Source organism: Denticeps clupeoides, unplaced genomic scaffold (assembly GCF_900700375.1).
Source record: "Denticeps clupeoides unplaced genomic scaffold, fDenClu1.1, whole genome shotgun sequence".
Lineage (NCBI taxonomy): Eukaryota > Metazoa > Chordata > Actinopteri > Clupeiformes > Denticipitidae > Denticeps > Denticeps clupeoides.
In genome coordinates, this window is record NW_021629956.1 from 23,603 (window position 1) to 39,869 (window position 16,267).

At 38.5% G+C, this 16,267-nt stretch overlaps 9 pseudogenes; all 9 read right to left on the bottom strand.

Moving 5' to 3' along the window:
- Positions 1-1,741: 1,741 nt before the first annotated feature.
- On the bottom strand, positions 1,742-1,860 carry LOC114778318 (uncharacterized; annotated as a pseudogene).
- A 2,544-nt stretch (positions 1,861-4,404) lies between these two features.
- Positions 4,405-4,523, bottom strand: LOC114778323 (uncharacterized; annotated as a pseudogene).
- A 2,549-nt stretch (positions 4,524-7,072) lies between these two features.
- On the bottom strand, positions 7,073-7,192 carry LOC114778327 (uncharacterized; annotated as a pseudogene).
- Positions 7,193-7,632: 440 nt separating this feature from the next.
- LOC114778326 (uncharacterized) lies at positions 7,633-7,751 on the bottom strand (annotated as a pseudogene).
- A 1,992-nt stretch (positions 7,752-9,743) lies between these two features.
- LOC114778316 (uncharacterized) lies at positions 9,744-9,862 on the bottom strand (annotated as a pseudogene).
- Positions 9,863-10,302: 440 nt separating this feature from the next.
- On the bottom strand, positions 10,303-10,421 carry LOC114778319 (uncharacterized; annotated as a pseudogene).
- Positions 10,422-12,417: 1,996 nt separating this feature from the next.
- LOC114778325 (uncharacterized) lies at positions 12,418-12,536 on the bottom strand (annotated as a pseudogene).
- A 1,355-nt stretch (positions 12,537-13,891) lies between these two features.
- On the bottom strand, positions 13,892-14,010 carry LOC114778320 (uncharacterized; annotated as a pseudogene).
- Positions 14,011-14,805: 795 nt separating this feature from the next.
- Positions 14,806-14,924, bottom strand: LOC114778328 (uncharacterized; annotated as a pseudogene).
- Between the last annotated feature and the right edge of the window lie 1,343 nt (positions 14,925-16,267).

The following is a 16,267-nucleotide window of genomic DNA, read 5'->3' on the forward strand; positions in this document are numbered from 1 at the left end:
TAATATGACATATCAGATATTAAATTGACATCAGGGTGCGTAGCACCTGAAGGCCGAGGGCTGGAAAATCCCACCTAATCGATTCAGCTCCAAGCCTGTGAATGATCGTTGTAGAGCACACACAGACAAAGAAACCTGAAGAGAAGTTTAAAAAAAAAAAAGAAAAAAGGCGGGAAAACATATCAAAGAAAGAAAATACCCCTTAACTTACTTAAAAAAAGGTAACAAAGTGATGTAAATACTTTCATTTTAAAAGTTTAACAATAGTTAAAACTTACTGCACCTGGTATTCCCAGGTAGTCTCCCATCCAAGTACTAACCAGGCCCAAGCCTTCTTAGCTTCTGAGATCAAACAAGATTGGGCATTCTTCAGCTGGTTTGTCCGTACACAAACTCTGCTTAGAAAATCTTGAACTTTAAACCAAAAGGGCTTTGAAAACATTATAAAGTGCAAAAACTCCCGCTTTACTGTCAAATTATGATGGAGAAAAGGCAAAAAAAGCTAACAAAGCCATGTAAATACTCTCATTTTAAAAGTTTTTCAATAGTTAAAGCTTACAGTACCTGGTATTCCCACGTAGTCTGCCATCCAAGTACTAACCAGGCCCAAGCCTTCTTAGCTTCTGAGATCAGACAAGATTGGGCATTCTTCAGCTGGTTTGTCTGTACACAAACTCTGCTTGAAAATCTTGAACTTTAAACTAAAGGGGCTTGAACACATATCAAAGAGTGAAAACTCCCGCTTTACTGTCAAATTATGATGGAGAAAAGGCAAAAAGTTGGAGTGGTAAGCTTTTATTTGCAATACAACAAATAAAGTGCACACCTTCTAGAGGCAATGCAATACTGGGTCGATGAATGGAGCGGATGGAGCAGGCCCTATTGCCGACTCCCTGTTCTAAAAATCCGCTTAATATGACATATCAGATATTAAATTGACATCAGGGTGCGTAGCACCTGAAGGCCGAGGGCTGGAAAATCCCACCTAATCGATTCAGCTCCAAGCCTGTGAATGATCGTTGTAGAGCACACACAGACAAAGAAACCTGAAGAGAAGTTTAAAAAAAAAAAAAGAAAAAAGGCGGGAAAACATATCAAAGAAAGAAAATACCCCTTAACTTACTTAAAAAAAGGTAACAAAGTGATGTAAATACTTTCATTTTAAAAGTTTAACAATAGTTAAAACTTACTGCACCTGGCATTCCCACGTAGTCTCCCATCCAAGTACTAACCAGGCCCAAGCCTTCTTAGCTTCTGAGATCAGACAAGATTGGGCAATCTTCTGCTGGCATGTCTGTTAGCAAACTCTGCTTGAAAATCTTGGACTTTAAACAAAAGGGCTTTGAAAACATTATAAAGTGCGAAAACTCCCGCTTTACTGTCAAATTATGATGGAGAAAAGGCAAAAAAAGCTAACAAAGCCATGTAAATACTTTCATTTTAAAAGTTTTTCAATAGTTAAAGCTTACAGTACCTGGTATTCCCAGGTAGTCTCCCATCCAAGTACTAACCAGGCCCAAGCCTTCATAGCTTCTGAGATAAGACAAGAATGGGCATTCTTCAGCTGGTTTGTCCGTACACAAACTCTGCTTGAAAATCTTTAACTTTAAACCAAAGGGGCTTGAACACATATCAAAGAGTGAAAACTCCCGCTTTACTGTCAAATTATGATGGAGAAAAGGCAAAAAAAGCTAACAAAGCCATGTAAATACTTTCATTTTAAAAGTTTTTCAATAGTTAAAGCTTACAGCACCTGGTATTCCCAGGTAGTCTCCCATCCAAGTACTAACCAGGCCCAAGCCTTCTTAGCTTCTGAGATCAGACAAGATTGGGCATTCTTCAGCTGGTTTGTCTGTACACAAACTCTGCTTGAAAATCTTGAACTTTAAACTAAAGGGGCTTGAACACATATCAAAGAGTGAAAACTCCCGCTTTACTGTCAAATTATGATGGAGAAAAGGCAAAAAGTTGGAGTGGTAAGCTTTTATTTGCAATACAACAAATAAAGTGCACACCTTCTAGAGGCAATGCAATACTGGGTCGATGAATGGAGCGGATGGAGCAGGCCCTATTGCCGACTCCCTGTTCTAAAAATCCGCTTAATATGACATATCAGATATTAAATTGACATCAGGGTGCGTAGCACCTGAAGGCCGAGGGCTGGAAAATCCCACCTAATCGATTCAGCTCCAAGCCTGTGAATGATCGTTGTAGAGCACACACAGACAAAGAAACCTGAAGAGAAGTTTAAAAAAAAAAAAAAAGAAAAAAGGCGGGAAAACATATCAAAGAAAGAAAATACCCCTTAACTTACTTAAAAAAAGGTAACAAAGTGATGTAAATACTTTCATTTTAAAAGTTTAACAATAGTTAAAACTTACTGCACCTGGCATTCCCACGTAGTCTCCCATCCAAGTACTAACCAGGCCCAAGCCTTCTTAGCTTCTGAGATCAGACAAGATTGGGCAATCTTCTGCTGGCATGTCTGTTAGCAAACTCTGCTTGAAAATCTTGGACTTTAAACAAAAGGGCTTTGAAAACATTATAAAGTGCGAAAACTCCCGCTTTACTGTCAAATTATGATGGAGAAAAGGCAAAAAAAGCTAACAAAGCCATGTAAATACTTTCATTTTAAAAGTTTTTCAATAGTTAAAGCTTACAGTACCTGGTATTCCCAGGTAGTCTCCCATCCAAGTACTAACCAGGCCCAAGCCTTCTTAGCTTCTGAGATCAGACAAGATTGGGCAATCTTCTGCTGGCATGTCTTTTAGCAAACTCTGCTTGAAAATCTTGGACTTTAAACAATAGGGCTTTGAAAACATTATAAAGTGCGAAAACTCCCGCTTTACTGTCAAGTTATGATGGAGAAAAGGCTAAAAAAGCTAACAAAGCCATTAAATACTTTCATTTTAAAAGTTTTTCAATAGTTAAAGCTTACAGCACCTGGTATTCCCAGGTAGTCTCCCATCCAAGTACTAACCAGGCCCAAGCCTTCTTAGCTTCTGAGATCAAACAAGATTGGGCATTCTTCAGCTGGTTTGTACGTACACAAACTCTGCATGAAAATCTTGAACTTTAAACCAAAAGGGCTTTGAAAACATTATAAAGTGCAAAAACTCCCGCTTTACTGTCAAATTATGATGGAGAAAAGGCAAAAAAAGCTAACAAAGCCATGTAAATACTCTCATTTTAAAAGTTTTTCAATAGTTAAAGCTTACAGTACCTGGTATTCCCACGTAGTCTGCCATCCAAGTACTAACCAGGCCCAAGCCTTCATAGCTTCTGAGATAAGACAAGAATGGGCATTCTTCAGCTGGTTTGTCCGTACACAAACTCTGCTTGAAAATCTTTAACTTTAAACCAAAGGGGCTTGAACACATATCAAAGAGTGAAAACTCCCGCTTTACTGTCAAATTATGATGGAGAAAAGGCAAAAAGTTGGAGTGGTAAGCTTTTATTTGCAATACAACAAATAAAGTGCACACCTTCTAGAGGCAATGCAATACTGGGTCGATGAATGGAGCGGATGGAGCAGGCCCTATTGCCGACTCCCTGTTCTAAAAATCCGCTTAATATGACATATCAGATATTAAATTGACATCAGGGTGCGTAGCACCTGAAGGCCGAGGGCTGAAAAATCCCACCTAATCGATTCAGCTCCAAGCCTGTGAATGATCGTTGTAGAGCACACACAGACAAAGAAACCTGAAGAGAAGTTTAAAAAAAAAAAAAAAAAGAAAAAAGGCGGGAAAACATATCAAAGAAAGAAAATACCCCTTAACTTACTTAAAAAAAGGTAACAAAGTGATGTAAATACTTTCATTTTAAAAGTTTAACAATAGTTAAAACTTACTGCACCTGGCATTCCCACGTAGTCTCCCATCCAAGTACTAACCAGGCCCAAGCCTTCTTAGCTTCTGAGATCAGACAAGATTGGGCAATCTTCTGCTGGCATGTCTGTTAGCAAACTCTGCTTGAAAATCTTGGACTTTAAACAAAAGGGCTTTGAAAACATTATAAAGTGCGAAAACTCCCGCTTTACTGTCAAATTATGATGGAGAAAAGGCAAAAAAAGCTAACAAAGCCATGTAAATACTTTCATTTTAAAAGTTTTTCAATAGTTAAAGCTTACAGTACCTGGTATTCCCAGGTAGTCTCCCATCCAAGTACTAACCAGGCCCAAGCCTTCTTAGCTTCTGAGATCAGACAAGATTGGGCATTCTTCAGCTGGTTTGTCTTACACAAACTCTGCTTGAAAATCTTGACTTTAAACCAATAGGGCTTTGAAAACATTATAAAGTGCGAAAACTCCCGCTTTACTGTCAAATTATGATGGAGAAAAGGCTAAAAAAAGCTAACAAAGCCATGTAAATACTTTCATTTTAAAAGTTTTTCAATAGTTAAAGCTTACAGCACCTGGTATTCCCAGGTAGTCTCCCATCCAAGTACTAACCAGGCCCAAGCCTTCTTAGCTTCTGAGATCAAACAAGATTGGGCATTCTTCAGCTGGTTTGTCCGTACACAAACTCTGCTTGAAAATCTTGAACTTTAAACCAAAAGGGCTTTGAAAACATTATAAAGTGCAAAAACTCCCGCTTTACTGTCAAATTATGATGGAGAAAAGGCAAAAAAAGCTAACAAAGCCATGTAAATACTCTCATTTTAAAAGTTTTTCAATAGTTAAAGCTTACAGTACCTGGTATTCCCACGTAGTCTGCCATCCAAGTACTAACCAGGCCCAAGCCTTCATAGCTTCTGAGATAAGACAAGATTGGGCATTCTTCAGCTGGTTTGTCCGTACACAAACTCTGCTTGAAAATCTTGAACTTTAAACCAAAGGGGCTTGAACACATATCAAAGAGTGAAAACTCCCGCTTTACTGTCAAATTATGATGGAGAAAAGGCAAAAAGTTGGAGTGGTAAGCTTTTATTTGCAATACAACAAATAAAGTGCACACCTTCTAGAGGCAATGCAATACTGGGTCGATGAATGGAGCGGATGGAGCAGGCCCTATTGCCGACTCCCTGTTCTAAAAATCCGCTTAATATGACATATCAGATATTAAATTGACATCAGGGTGCGTAGCACCTGAAGGCCGAGGGCTGGAAAATCCCACCTAATCGATTCAGCTCCAAGCCTGTGAATGATCGTTGTAGAGCACACACAGACAAAGAAACCTGAAGAGAAGTTTAAAAAAAAAAAAAAAGAAAAAAGGCGGGAAAACATATCAAAGAAAGAAAATACCCCTTAACTTACTTAAAAAAAGGTAACAAAGTGATGTAAATACTTTCATTTTAAAAGTTTAACAATAGTTAAAACTTACAGCACCTGGCATTCCCACGTAGTCTCCCATCCAAGTACTAACCAGGCCCAAGCCTTCTTAGCTTCTGAGATCAGACAAGATTGGGCAATCTTCTGCTGGCATGTCTGTTAGCAAACTCTGCTTGAAAATCTTGGACTTTAAACAAAAGGGCTTTGAAAACATTATAAAGTGCGAAAACTCCCGCTTTACTGTCAAATTATGATGGAGAAAAGGCAAAAAAAAGCTAACAAAGCCATGTAAATACTTTCATTTTAAAAGTTTTTCAATAGTTAAAGCTTACAGTACCTGGTATTCCCAGGTAGTCTCCCATCCAAGTACTAACCAGGCCCAAGCCTTCTTAGCTTCTGAGATCAGACAAGAATGGGCATTCTTCAGCTGGTTTGTCCGTACACAAACTCTGCTTGAAAATCTTGAACTTTAAACCAAAAGGGCTTTGAAAACATTATAAAGTGCAAAAACTCCCGCTTTACTGTCAAATTATGATGGAGAAAAGGCAAAAAAAGCTAACAAAGCCATGTAAATACTTCATTTTAAAAGTTTTTCAATAGTTAAAGCTTACAGCACCTGGTATTCCCAGGTAGTCTCCCATCCAAGTACTAACCAGGCCCAAGCCTTCATAGCTTCTGAGATCAAACAAGATTGGGCATTCTTCAGCTGGTTTGTCCGTACACAAACTCTGCTTGAAAATCTTGAACTTTAAACCAAAAGGGCTTGAAAACATTATAAGAGTGCAAAAACTCCCGCTTTACTGTCAAATTATGATGGAGAAAAGGCAAAAAAAGCTAACAAAGCCATGTAAATACTCTCATTTTAAAAGTTTTTCAATAGTTAAAGCTTACAGTACCTGGTATTCCCACGTAGTCTGCCATCCAAGTACTAACCAGGCCCAAGCCTTCATAGCTTCTGAGATAAGACAAGAATGGGCATTCTTCAGCTGGTTTGTCCGTACACAAACTCTGCTTGAAAATCTTTAACTTTAAACCAAAGGGGCTTGAACACATATCAAAGAGTGAAAACTCCCGCTTTACTGTCAAATTATGATGGAGAAAAGGCAAAAAGTTGGAGTGGTAAGCTTTTATTTGCAATACAACAAATAAAGTGCACACCTTCTAGAGGCAATGCAATACTGGGTCGATGAATGGAGCGGATGGAGCAGGCCCTATTGCCGACTCCCTGTTCTAAAAATCCGCTTAATATGACATATCAGATATTAAATTGACATCAGGGTGCGTAGCACCTGAAGGCCGAGGGCTGAAAAATCCCACCTAATCGATTCAGCTCCAAGCCTGTGAATGATCGTTGTAGAGCACACACAGACAAAGAAACCTGAAGAGAAGTTTAAAAAAAAAAAAAAAAAAGAAAAAAGGCGGGAAAACATATCAAAGAAAGAAAATACCCCTTAACTTACTTAAAAAAAGGTAACAAAGTGATGTAAATACTTTCATTTTAAAAGTTTAACAATAGTTAAAACTTACTGCACCTGGCATTCCCACGTAGTCTCCCATCCAAGTACTAACCAGGCCCAAGCCTTCTTAGCTTCTGAGATCAGACAAGATTGGGCAATCTTCTGCTGGCATGTCTGTTAGCAAACTCTGCTTGAAAATCTTGGACTTTAAACAAAAGGGCTTTGAAAACATTATAAAGTGCGAAAACTCCCGCTTTACTGTCAAATTATGATGGAGAAAAGGCAAAAAAAAGCTAACAAAGCCATGTAAATACTTTCATTTTAAAAGTTTTTCAATAGTTAAAGCTTACAGCACCTGGTATTCCCAGGTAGTCTCCCATCCAAGTACTAACCAGGCCCAAGCCTTCTTAGCTTCTGAGATCAAGACAAGATTGGGCATTCTTCAGCTGGTTTGTCCGTACACAAACTCTGCTTGAAAATCTTGAACTTTAAACCAAAAGGGCTTTGAAAACATTATAAAGTGCAAAAACTCCCGCTTTACTGTCAAATTATGATGGAGAAAAGGCAAAAAAAGCTAACAAAGCCATGTAAATACTCTCATTTTAAAAGTTTTTCAATAGTTAAAGCTTACAGTACCTGGTATTCCCACGTAGTCTGCCATCCAAGTACTAACCAGGCCCAAGCCTTCATAGCTTCTGAGATAAGACAAGAATGGGCATTCTTCAGCTGGTTTGTCCGTACACAAACTCTGCTTGAAAATCTTTAACTTTAAACCAAAGGGGCTTGAACACATATCAAAGAGTGAAAACTCCCGCTTTACTGTCAAATTATGATGGAGAAAAGGCAAAAAAAGCTAACAAAGCCATGTAAATACTTTCATTTTAAAAGTTTTTCAATAGTTAAAGCTTACAGCACCTGGTATTCCCACGTAGTCTCCCATCCAAGTACTAACCAGGCCCAAGCCTTCTTAGCTTCTGAGATCAGACAAGATTGGGCATTCTTCAGCTGGTTTGTCTGTACACAAACTCTGCTTGAAAATCTTGAACTTTAAACTAAAGGGGCTTGAACACATATCAAAGAGTGAAAACTCCCGCTTTACTGTCAAATTATGATGGAGAAAAGGCAAAAAGTTGGAGTGGTAAGCTTTTATTTGCAATACAACAAATAAAGTGCACACCTTCTAGAGGCAATGCAATACTGGGTCGATGAATGGAGCGGATGGAGCAGGCCCTATTGCCGACTCCCTGTTCTAAAAATCCGCTTAATATGACATATCAGATATTAAATTGACATCAGGGTGCGTAGCACCTGAAGGCCGAGGGCTGGAAAATCCCACCTAATCGATTCAGCTCCAAGCCTGTGAATGATCGTTGTAGAGCACACACAGACAAAGAAACCTGAAGAGAAGTTTAAAAAAAAAAAAAAAAAAAAGAAAAAAGGCGGGAAAACATATCAAAGAAAGAAAATACCCCTTAACTTACTTAAAAAAAGGTAACAAAGTGATGTAAATACTTTCATTTTAAAAGTTTAACAATAGTTAAAACTTACTGCACCTGGCATTCCCACGTAGTCTCCCATCCAAGTACTAACCAGGCCCAAGCCTTCTTAGCTTCTGAGATCAGACAAGATTGGGCAATCTTCTGCTGGCATGTCTGTTAGCAAACTCTGCTTGAAAATCTTGGACTTTAAACAAAAGGGCTTTGAAAACATTATAAAGTGCGAAAACTCCCGCTTTACTGTCAAATTATGATGGAGAAAAGGCAAAAAAAGCTAACAAAGCCATGTAAATACTTTCATTTTAAAAGTTTTTCAATAGTTAAAGCTTACAGTACCTGGTATTCCCACGTAGTCTGCCATCCAAGTACTAACCAGGCCCAAGCCTTCATAGCTTCTGAGATAAGACAAGAATGGGCATTCTTCAGCTGGTTTGTCCGTACACAAACTCTGCTTGAAAATCTTTAACTTTAAACCAAAGGGGCTTGAACACATATCAAAGAGTGAAAACTCCCGCTTTACTGTCAAATTATGATGGAGAAAAGGCAAAAAAAGCTAACAAAGCCATGTAAATACTTTCATTTTAAAAGTTTTTCAATAGTTAAAGCTTACAGCACCTGGTATTCCCAGGTAGTCTGCCATCCAAGTACTAACCAGGCCCAAGCCTTCTTAGCTTCTGAGATCAGACAAGATTGGGCATTCTTCAGCTGGTTTGTCTGTACACAAACTCTGCTTGAAAATCTTGAACTTTAAACTAAAGGGGCTTGAACACATATCAAAGAGTGAAAACTCCCGCTTTACTGTCAAATTATGATGGAGAAAAGGCAAAAAGTTGGAGTGGTAAGCTTTTATTTGCAATACAACAAATAAAGTGCACACCTTCTAGAGGCAATGCAATACTGGGTCGATGAATGGAGCGGATGGAGCAGGCCCTATTGCCGACTCCCTGTTCTAAAAATCCGCTTAATATGACATATCAGATATTAAATTGACATCAGGGTGCGTAGCACCTGAAGGCCGAGGGCTGGAAAATCCCACCTAATCGATTCAGCTCCAAGCCTGTGAATGATCGTTGTAGAGCACACACAGACAAAGAAACCTGAAGAGAAGTTTAAAAAAAAAAAAAAAAAGAAAAAAGGCGGGAAAACATATCAAAGAAAGAAAATACCCCTTAACTTACTTAAAAAAAGGTAACAAAGTGATGTAAATACTTTCATTTTAAAAGTTTAACAATAGTTAAAACTTACTGCACCTGGCATTCCCACGTAGTCTCCCATCCAAGTACTAACCAGGCCCAAGCCTTCTTAGCTTCTGAGATCAGACAAGATTGGGCAATCTTCTGCTGGCATGTCTGTTAGCAAACTCTGCTTGAAAATCTTGGACTTTAAACAAAAGGGCTTTGAAAACATTATAAAGTGCGAAAACTCCCGCTTTACTGTCAAATTATGATGGAGAAAAGGCTAAAAAAAGCTAACAAAGCCATGTAAATACTTTCATTTTAAAAGTTTTTCAATAGTTAAAGCTTACAGTACCTGGTATTCCCAGGTAGTCTCCCATCCAAGTACTAACCAGGCCCAAGCCTTCTTAGCTTCTGAGATCAGACAAGATTGGGCATTCTTCAGCTGGTTTGTCCGTACACAAACTCTGCTTGAAAATCTTGAACTTTAAACCAAAAGGGCTTTGAAAACATTATAAAGTGCAAAAACTCCCGCTTTACTGTCAAATTATGATGGAGAAAAGGCAAAAAAAGCTAACAAAGCCATGTAAATACTCTCATTTTAAAAGTTTTTCAATAGTTAAAGCTTACAGTACCTGGTATTCCCACGTAGTCTGCCATCCAAGTACTAACCAGGCCCAAGCCTTCATAGCTTCTGAGATAAGACAAGAATGGGCATTCTTCAGCTGGTTTGTCCGTACACAAACTCTGCTTGAAAATCTTTAACTTTAAACCAAAGGGGCTTGAACACATATCAAAGAGTGAAAACTCCCGCTTTACTGTCAAATTATGATGGAGAAAAGGCAAAAAAAGCTAACAAAGCCATGTAAATACTTTCATTTTAAAAGTTTTTCAATAGTTAAAGCTTACAGCACCTGGTATTCCCAGGTAGTCTCCCATCCAAGTACTAACCAGGCCCAAGCCTTCTTAGCTTCTGAGATCAGACAAGATTGGGCATTCTTCAGCTGGTTTGTCTGTACACAAACTCTGCTTGAAAATCTTGAACTTTAAACTAAAGGGGCTTGAACACATATCAAAGAGTGAAAACTCCCGCTTTACTGTCAAATTATGATGGAGAAAAGGCAAAAAGTTGGAGTGGTAAGCTTTTATTTGCAATACAACAAATAAAGTGCACACCTTCTAGAGGCAATGCAATACTGGGTCGATGAATGGAGCGGATGGAGCAGGCCCTATTGCCGACTCCCTGTTCTAAAAATCCGCTTAATATGACATATCAGATATTAAATTGACATCAGGGTGCGTAGCACCTGAAGGCCGAGGGCTGGAAAATCCCACCTAATCGATTCAGCTCCAAGCCTGTGAATGATCGTTGTAGAGCACACACAGACAAAGAAACCTGAAGAGAAGTTTAAAAAAAAAAAAAAAAAAGAAAAAAGGCGGGAAAACATATCAAAGAAAGAAAATACCCCTTAACTTACTTAAAAAAAGGTAACAAAGTGATGTAAATACTTTCATTTTAAAAGTTTAACAATAGTTAAAACTTACTGCACCTGGCATTCCCACGTAGTCTCCCATCCAAGTACTAACCAGGCCCAAGCCTTCTTAGCTTCTGAGATCAGACAAGATTGGGCAATCTTCTGCTGGCATGTCTGTTAGCAAACTCTGCTTGAAAATCTTGGACTTTAAACAAAAGGGCTTTGAAAACATTATAAAGTGCGAAAACTCCCGCTTTACTGTCAAATTATGATGGAGAAAAGGCTAAAAAAGCTAACAAAGCCATGTAAATACTTTCATTTTAAAAGTTTTTCAATAGTTAAAGCTTACAGTACCTGGTATTCCCAGGTAGTCTCCCATCCAAGTACTAACCAGGCCCAAGCCTTCTTAGCTTCTGAGATAAGACAAGAATGGGCATTCTTCAGCTGGTTTGTCCGTACACAAACTCTGCTTGAAAATCTTGAACTTTAAACCAAAGGGGCTTGAACACATTATAAAGAGTGAAAACTCCCGCTTTACTGTCAAATTATGATGGAGAAAAGGCAAAAAAAGCTAACAAAGCCATGTAAATACTTTCATTTTAAAAGTTTTTCAATAGTTAAAGCTTACAGCACCTGGTATTCCCAGGTAGTCTGCCCATCCAAGTACTAACCAGGCCCAAGCCTTCATTAGCTTCTGAGATCAGACAAGATTGGGCATTCTTCAGCTGGTTTGTCTGTACACAAACTCTGCTTGAAAATCTTGAACTTTAAACTAAAGGGGCTTGAACACATATCAAAGAGTGAAAACTCCCGCTTTACTGTCAAATTATGATGGAGAAAAGGCAAAAAGTTGGAGTGGTAAGCTTTTATTTGCAATACAACAAATAAAGTGCACACCTTCTAGAGGCAATGCAATACTGGGTCGATGAATGGAGCGGATGGAGCAGGCCCTATTGCCGACTCCCTGTTCTAAAAATCCGCTTAATATGACATATCAGATATTAAATTGACATCAGGGTGCGTAGCACCTGAAGGCCGAGGGCTGGAAAATCCCACCTAATCGATTCAGCTCCAAGCCTGTGAATGATCGTTGTAGAGCACACACAGACAAAGAAACCTGAAGAGAAGTTTAAAAAAAAAAAAAAAAAAAAAAGAAAAAAGGCGGGAAAACATATCAAAGAAAGAAAATACCCCTTAACTTACTTAAAAAAAGGTAACAAAGTGATGTAAATACTTTCATTTTAAAAGTTTAACAATAGTTAAAACTTACAGCACCTGGCATTCCCACGTAGTCTCCCATCCAAGTACTAACCAGGCCCAAGCCTTCTTAGCTTCTGAGATCAGACAAGATTGGGCAATCTTCTGCTGGCATGTCTGTTAGCAAACTCTGCTTGAAAATCTTGGACTTTAAACAAAAGGGCTTTGAAAACATTATAAAGTGCGAAAACTCCCGCTTTACTGTCAAATTATGATGGAGAAAAGGCTAAAAAAGCTAACAAAGCCATGTAAATACTTTCATTTTAAAAGTTTTTCAATAGTTAAAGCTTACAGCACCTGGTATTCCCAGGTAGTCTCCCATCCAAGTACTAACCAGGCCCAAGCCTTCTTAGCTTCTGAGATCAAACAAGATTGGGCATTCTTCAGCTGGTTTGTCCGTACACAAACTCTGCTTGAAAATCTTGAACTTTAAACCAAAAGGGCTTTGAACACATTATAAAGTGCAAAACTCCCGCTTTACTGTCAAATTATGATGGAGAAAAGGCAAAAAAAGCTAACAAAGCCATGTAAATACTCTCATTTTAAAAGTTTTTCAATAGTTAAAGCTTACAGTACCTGGTATTCCCACGTAGTCTGCCATCCAAGTACTAACCAGGCCCAAGCCTTCATAGCTTCTGAGATAAGACAAGAATGGGCATTCTTCAGCTGGTTTGTCTGTACACAAACTCTGCTTGAAAATCTTTAACTTTAAACTAAAGGGGCTTGAACACATATCAAAGAGTGAAAACTCCCGCTTTACTGTCAAATTATGATGGAGAAAAGGCAAAAAGTTGGAGTGGTAAGCTTTTATTTGCAATACAACAAATAAAGTGCACACCTTCTAGAGGCAATGCAATACTGGGTCGATGAATGGAGCGGATGGAGCAGGCCCTATTGCCGACTCCCTGTTCTAAAAATCCGCTTAATATGACATATCAGATATTAAATTGACATCAGGGTGCGTAGCACCTGAAGGCCGAGGGCTGGAAAATCCCACCTAATCGATTCAGCTCCAAGCCTGTGAATGATCGTTGTAGAGCACACACAGACAAAGAAACCTGAAGAGAAGTTTAAAAAAAAAAAAAAAAAAAGAAAAAAGGCGGGAAAACATATCAAAGAAAGAAAATACCCCTTAACTTACTTAAAAAAAGGTAACAAAGTGATGTAAATACTTTCATTTTAAAAGTTTAACAATAGTTAAAACTTACTGCACCTGGCATTCCCACGTAGTCTCCCATCCAAGTACTAACCAGGCCCAAGCCTTCTTAGCTTCTGAGATCAGACAAGATTGGGCAATCTTCTGCTGGCATGTCTGTTAGCAAACTCTGCTTGAAAATCTTGGACTTTAAACAAAAGGGCTTTGAAAACATTATAAAGTGCGAAAACTCCCGCTTTACTGTCAAATTATGATGGAGAAAAGGCAAAAAAAAGCTAACAAAGCCATGTAAATACTTTCATTTTAAAAGTTTTTCAATAGTTAAAGCTTACAGTACCTGGTATTCCCAGGTAGTCTCCCATCCAAGTACTAACCAGGCCCAAGCCTTCATAGCTTCTGAGATAAGACAAGAATGGGCATTCTTCAGCTGGTTTGTCCGTACACAAACTCTGCTTGAAAATCTTTAACTTTAAACCAAAGGGCTTGAACACATATCAAAGAGTGAAAACTCCCGCTTTACTGTCAAATTATGATGGAGAAAAGGCAAAAAAAGCTAACAAAGCCATGTAAATACTTTCATTTTAAAAGTTTTTCAATAGTTAAAGCTTACAGCACCTGGTATTCCCAGGTAGTCTCCCATCCAAGTACTAACCAGGCCCAAGCCTTCTTAGCTTCTGAGATCAGACAAGATTGGGCATTCTTCAGCTGGTTTGTCTGTACACAAACTCTGCTTGAAAATCTTGAACTTTAAACTAAAGGGGCTTGAACACATATCAAAGAGTGAAAACTCCCGCTTTACTGTCAAATTATGATGGAGAAAAGGCAAAAAGTTGGAGTGGTAAGCTTTTATTTGCAATACAACAAATAAAGTGCACACCTTCTAGAGGCAATGCAATACTGGGTCGATGAATGGAGCGGATGGAGCAGGCCCTATTGCCGACTCCCTGTTCTAAAAATCCGCTTAATATGACATATCAGATATTAAATTGACATCAGGGTGCGTAGCACCTGAAGGCCGAGGGCTGGAAAATCCCACCTAATCGATTCAGCTCCAAGCCTGTGAATGATCGTTGTAGAGCACACACAGACAAAGAAACCTGAAGAGAAGTTTAAAAAAAAAAAAAAAAAGAAAAAAGGCGGGAAAACATATCAAAGAAAGAAAATACCCCTTAACTTACTTAAAAAAAGGTAACAAAGTGATGTAAATACTTTCATTTTAAAAGTTTAACAATAGTTAAAACTTACTGCACCTGGCATTCCCACGTAGTCTCCCATCCAAGTACTAACCAGGCCCAAGCCTTCTTAGCTTCTGAGATCAGACAAGATTGGGCAATCTTCTGCTGGCATGTCTGTTAGCAAACTCTGCTTGAAAATCTTGGACTTTAAACAAAAGGGCTTTGAAAACATTATAAAGTGCGAAAACTCCCGCTTTACTGTCAAATTATGATGGAGAAAAGGCTAAAAAAGCTAACAAAGCCATGTAAATACTTTCATTTTAAAAGTTTTTCAATAGTTAAAGCTTACAGCACCTGGTATTCCCAGGTAGTCTCCCATCCAAGTACTAACCAGGCCCAAGCCTTCTTAGCTTCTGAGATCAGACAAGATTGGGCATTCTTCAGCTGGTTTGTCCGTACACAAACTCTGCTTGAAAATCTTGAACTTTAAACCAAAGGGCTTTGAAAACATTATAAAGTGCAAAAACTCCCGCTTTACTGTCAAATTATGATGGAGAAAAGGCTAAAAAAGCTAACAAAGCCATGTAAATACTCTCATTTTAAAAGTTTTTCAATAGTTAAAGCTTACAGTACCTGGTATTCCCACGTAGTCTGCCATCCAAGTACTAACCAGGCCCAAGCCTTCATAGCTTCTGAGATAAGACAAGAATGGGCATTCTTCAGCTGGTTTGTCCGTACACAAACTCTGCTTGAAAATCTTTAACTTTAAACCAAAGGGGCTTGAACACATATCAAAGAGTGAAAAACTCCCGCTTTACTGTCAAATTATGATGGAGAAAAGGCAAAAAAAGCTAACAAAGCCATGTAAATACTTTCATTTTAAAAGTTTTTCAATAGTTAAAGCTTACAGTACCTGGTATTCCCACGTAGTCTGCCATCCAAGTACTAACCAGGCCCAAGCCTTCATAGCTTCTGAGATCAGACAAGAATTGGGCATTCTTCAGCTGGTTTGTCCTGTACACAAACTCTGCTTGAAAATCTTTAACTTTAAACCTAAAGGGGCTTGAACACATATCAAAGAGTGAAAACTCCCGCTTTACTGTCAAATTATGATGGAGAAAAGGCAAAAAGTTGGAGTGGTAAGCTTTTATTTGCAATACAACAAATAAAGTGCACACCTTCTAGAGGCAATGCAATACTGGGTCGATGAATGGAGCGGATGGAGCAGGCCCTATTGCCGACTCCCTGTTCTAAAAATCCGCTTAATATGACATATCAGATATTAAATTGACATCAGGGTGCGTAGCACCTGAAGGCCGAGGGCTGGAAAATCCCACCTAATCGATTCAGCTCCAAGCCTGTGAATGATCGTTGTAGAGCACACACAGACAAAGAAACCTGAAGAGAAGTTTAAAAAAAAAAAAAAGAAAAAAGGCGGGAAAACATATCAAAGAAAGAAAATACCCCTTAACTTACTTAAAAAAAGGTAACAAAGTGATGTAAATACTTTCATTTTAAAAGTTTAACAATAGTTAAAACTTACAGCACCTGGCATTCCCACGTAGTCTCCCATCCAAGTACTAACCAGGCCCAAGCCTTCTTAGCTTCTGAGATCAGACAAGATTGGGCAATCTTCTGCTGGCATGTCTGTTAGCAAACTCTGCTTGAAAATCTTGGACTTTAAACAAAAGGGCTTTGAAAACATTATAAAGTGCGAAAACTCCCGCTTTACTGTCAAATTATGATGGAGAAAAGGCTAAAAAAGCTAACAAAGCCATGTAAATACTTTCATTTTAAAAGTTTT